A 5,346-nucleotide genomic window follows, 5' to 3' on the forward strand; every position below is an offset into this window, starting at 1 on the left:
TCACAAGATTAAACAATTTCATGAAAAAATTTCATAAGATTAAACAATGAAATCGACAGATGAAGGTGGTTTGCACGGTTTACACAAATGAGGACGGTTTTCATATGATCACTCATATATATATATATATATATATATATATATATATATAAAGAGAGAGAGTAGACGTTTCAAATACAACATATCTCATTTGCACAATCAATTAATTAAGATATTTATGGAAATAATAAATCAAATACCTTATTTTTATACATAAATTGTAAAAATAACTAATTCTTTTAACAATAAGCCATTTAAATCAAGCATATAAAAATGATATTTTGTAATTATCTTTCACAGAAGTCGATTGTGTTTCCTAAAAGAGACAAACGAGTAAAAGTAGAGGGATCAAACTGTAAGAAATTAATGCAGTTTATCATTGGGTTTTACCAACAAATGACAAGACAAAATAATGGCACCTTGTAAGATCAATAGAACTTCAAGGGTAAAAAGTGTTCAATCCATGTGCCAATCTCTAATCCAATCAACAAAAAAACATTAAAAATGATGGGATCTTTGAACACTAAGGGTTTGTTTGTTTATCTCTTAATAGTTTCATTAAAAAACAACCTTTCAATTGTTAAAATGTGAATCTTGTTTGACAAAAAAAGTCTGTCTTTTAATGGTTTTAAAATCATCTGGATGATTTTGTATCTTGTGTCTCTCTTAACCATTAAGAGCCCTAATTTCATTGTATACAATTGCCAAACAATTATATTTCATTTTGCATTATATCATGAGAGTCTCAATCATTCTAACCACTTAATCATTCTACACCAAAACATCCAGCAACAGCCAAACAACCCCTAAAAAGGTGCAACTCTAACTGTACATTAAAAAAACAATAAAAAACATTTTTAATAATAAAATAGTATATTTATTATTATACTATTATATTAATGTATTAAACAATTAATCTATATTTAGAATTTGAAAAAAATTGAATAAAATATTAGTATATATATATATTTTAAAGGCCAACTTTATTGACCTCAAAATATAGAGATCAATATTTTGGATCTCCATTTTTGATGTCTTAGTGTTGGTTGGAAATGAAAACACCTTCATTTTTATTTTTTGGTGTTGTTAGTATTGGGTTGGAGATGGTCTGAGAAGCTTCATTTGAGATCCTTAAAATTGTGATAACCTCCCGTGCATCATATGCTATTTCATATTATTTTTTTCATCTATACAAAGCCGTTCTTGATAGAGGACGGTCTGGCCCAGGGCCCACAAGAAGTAGAGGCCCAATTGTTTTAGAATATAGTATTATAGTCGTAGTTAAAAATTTTAGTAAATAAAAGAAATAAATTTTTTAATATCTAATAAGATCAGAAAAGAATGGTCGCTCATTTTTTAAAGATCCAAACATGTATTAATTAATTATATTGAAAATAAAATATGTAAAAACTAAAAAGTTAATTGGTCGCTCATTTTATAGTTTTGTTTATTGTTTCTCTAAATATTTTATCTTCAAACTATTTGCCTTTAAAATCTTGATATTTTCATCGTCATTCATCTTTTATGAACTCTTTTGATTATTTCATTCGCATGAATTCTATTTTGGTATTAGAATATAGTAGATTTCTTGTTATTAACTAAAAAAACTCAAACCTTTTAAAAAATTACCAACTATATGAGACAATCCAACCTATATCCGTATTTAGAATTTCAAAACTACTTTTATTTTCTCATACATTACTGACTTCTTATTACCTAATATTTAATAGATGAATTTTAAGTAATCTTCTATCTACAAAACAAGAATAAAATCTTAAACTATAACTAATATGATCTTTTGATTCTAAGATTGATGGTTTCGAAAAAGTTTGATTTAATCTTAAAAGTTTAAAACTGTTATGAAAAACTTTGATTTGTGATGAGAAGGAAACCCAACTGATTTGTATTATTTTACATAGAGTGTTACTTAGAATAGTTAACATTGTAACCACAAATGATGTCAATCTATTTATTAAAGGTATATTATAAGTTTTTTTTATGGTGAAAAGGAGGTGGATGTTATGTAAATGATATGATAAATAATATTAATTTAAAAATAGTAATGATTAATTTTACGTCTAAAAATACATTTATATAAATTATTAGTATTTCTTTAATTCAATTTTACAGTATATTAAATATTTTTTTCGTACTTATCGATGATATTTTTTATATCTTATCTAAAAACAGGCCTGCATCAATAATTATAATTTAATATATTAATTAATATGTGTTTTATTTGACAACATGTTTATTTTATATATATTTAGTTAATATCTTAAACATATTTTATTAAAAATAAAAAAATTAACATTATATATTTACAAAATTGCCCAGACCTTACAGGCAAGATGTCGGTTAAAATGCTGGCAACTTTCTGCCCTTTCCTAAAATCTTGATCTTGTTGCTTTTTTCCACAGGCATTATTAATAAATAAAACCGCCATAAAACATTATTCTGTCATAAATTATTATTTTTTGAAAAAATAAATATTTATAAAAGATAATTTTAATACAGTTTATTTTAAATTGGTCAAAAACATCCTTTTTTTTTTCAATTTTATTTTGTTTAAATTTAGGAATTATTAGAAGACAATTGTGATCTAAAATGTCATAACCGGATTCCGGTTATATAATTTGGGGTGGTCTTGAAAGTTAATTTTTTTTATTAACCTGGATATCCAACCCACTATGCGAACCGACTAATCTCAGGACGACCATCTGCTTTACAGATAGTCCGGAGTCACCGCATTTGAACTTCCGTGGCCACAAGGGGATTTTTATTTCTCCTTGAATGTGAACATAAGACTTCCTGGTACTTTTGATCTTTGAAGTCAAGCTCAAACCAATCAGGCATAACCCTTGTAAATTATTTAATTTATTTATGTGTGATTACTTGTTTATTAAATTCCACCGCTTTAAATTTTTATGTGCATAAGTTATGTATTATACCTCATGGGGGAATGTGAGAATTGAGTTTTAAAATATTAAAAACTCCATCGTCTATGTTTTGGCATATAAAAAATAAGAAGATAAGATTTATCTTATCCATCTATTCTGTTTTGGGAAAAAGAAAGGAAAATGAGAGAAAATTTGTTGTGTGTGAAAGATTGCATGAAATTGTTAAAAGAGAAGTTGATTCTGTAATTATATTTGGAAATTATTTGTTGTGAGATTCATTTTTGTATACGTACATATAAGATGAGTTTTGTTATTAAAATCTTATATGTTTAGTATTTGAAATACTTGAACAGGTTGGTGTTTATGTGGAAGAAAGACAACCCTGTTTTTTAAGTTGTTTTGAGTTGAGAAAGCTAAACTATTTTTGAAAGTTGTTTTGAGTTGATATTGAAACTAAGTTTAGAACTGTGAAAGTTCTTGATACAAATTTTCTGTGATAAAACTGTTTTGAGGCGATTCTTGGCAAAAATGACAGATTTAATTACGTTTTATGAGGGAATAAGGATGATATATCAAGAAGAGGTACCATGAAATAAGAATGACATATCAAGGAGATGTGTACCATGGGATACGAGTAACATATCAAGGAGAGGTGTACAATGTGATAAGGGTGGTAATTGTGAAATCTGAGTTTTGATCATAACTCTTGTTATCGCATCCATGAGATGCAATGATCTTAAGTTATCATTTCTGTGTGATGTGAAAACTTGGAATTATTGTTCTTATTGATATGATAACAATGATGTTGTGCGGATGAGAAAAATGGCCTATAGCCAAAGGTTTTAATTGCCTGTGTTTTAAATAAACAATGTTTAACTTTCATGTTTTACCAGAAGGCTTCTGGTTATGTTAAAATCTAATTGTTTTCTTATATCTCATCTTCTTGTTTTCATAAGTTTTAATTTATAAGATTGCACAAAAGACTAAAGGTTAGGATACAAAGCTCGGATACAGAGCTTAGACTTGCCATTACATTTCCAGACACATAGTCTCTGCATAGTACATACAGAGTTTCTTGGTCAAAAATATAAATAACATTTGAACTTAGATTTCACATCATAACCAGAAGCCTTTAATATTTATTTACGTAATAATAATTAGATTGATTGATTAATATAGATAACAATTAACAAGTGGCTTATGATTAAGTGATAACAAATGATTGTATTTAATCCACACAAGAGTAATTCAAGAACTCTCGGGGGAATCATATTTGCCTCCTTTTTAGATTTCACAAACGATTTCTTCTAAACACTTCGACCCACAACTTATCATCATTCTCTTTTTTAACCCAATTGCAATATTTTTAAACAACACGAGTTAACATAAAATACTAATCAATTTTATTTAAATCTTTTTGGTCATCGATTGTGAAAAAATAACAAAAATAATTATATTATATTTTTATTAATTAATAAAAATAAGAGTGAATTATGGATTTGGTCTCTTTGGTATGTCAAAAATTATGGCTAGTGTTCCTAAACTCAATTAATTATGGATTTGGTCCCTGTAATATGTATTTTCTTATGACTAAGATCCTTGAGCTAAACGGTCGTCAACTAACATTTGTTAACTGAGGGGTAAAATTATACTTTACATTTTCCACATTTTAATATTAAGTTTCAATTTTGCCTTATTCCAAATCCACAAGGACCAAAAGTGTCACACACAAACGCACATAATATACATATATACTCTTACCTTCTTCCCTCTTCTTGACCAACACCACAACCACAACCCCAACCCTTTTTCGTAATAAATATTCTAACAACAAAACAAAGAGGAAGTACCCATGAATAATGGAGGGCGGAACATACCGTAAATAATACAAGGTTTAGTTCTTTGAGGTTCATTAATGGAGATTCTTTCTCCAAATATTCAAATGGTTGTATCTTAAAGGGCTAAAACAAATTCTGTTAACTATGTTCTTCATATGAAAATGAATAAAAAATCATCCTCTTTTTCATTTATATTGATTTAGGGGTGAATGGGTCATGTTGAATCCAATGCAAAGATAAAAGGGTGTCATAGTGAGGAGGGGAGGGATCACGGTGAGGAAGACCTTGGGTGGATGTGGCCAAGGTTGCAGGTAATCGTTGGAGGTGGGAGGAGATGGCGAAGGTTGTAGGTGGAGATATTAGGGGTTTGCTCCAAAAAGGGTGGAGGCTAAGCTAATAGTTGCAAGGAGAGGAGGGGAGGGCGGAAGGAGGAGGTCGTCAATCGACAGGAAGGCTGTCGGTGATGTGGCTTCGAAGGTATGGGGCCAGGAGGAGGTCGTCTGTCCACCTGCAGGCTCCACCATGCGCTCTCTCTTGTATAATATGTGTGTGTATTGGTTTATATATAT

The sequence above is a fragment of the Cynara cardunculus genome (genome assembly GCF_001531365.2).
Source record: "Cynara cardunculus var. scolymus isolate 2C chromosome LG 3, CcrdV1, whole genome shotgun sequence".
In the NCBI taxonomy this organism is placed as follows: Eukaryota; Viridiplantae; Streptophyta; class Magnoliopsida; order Asterales; family Asteraceae; genus Cynara; species Cynara cardunculus.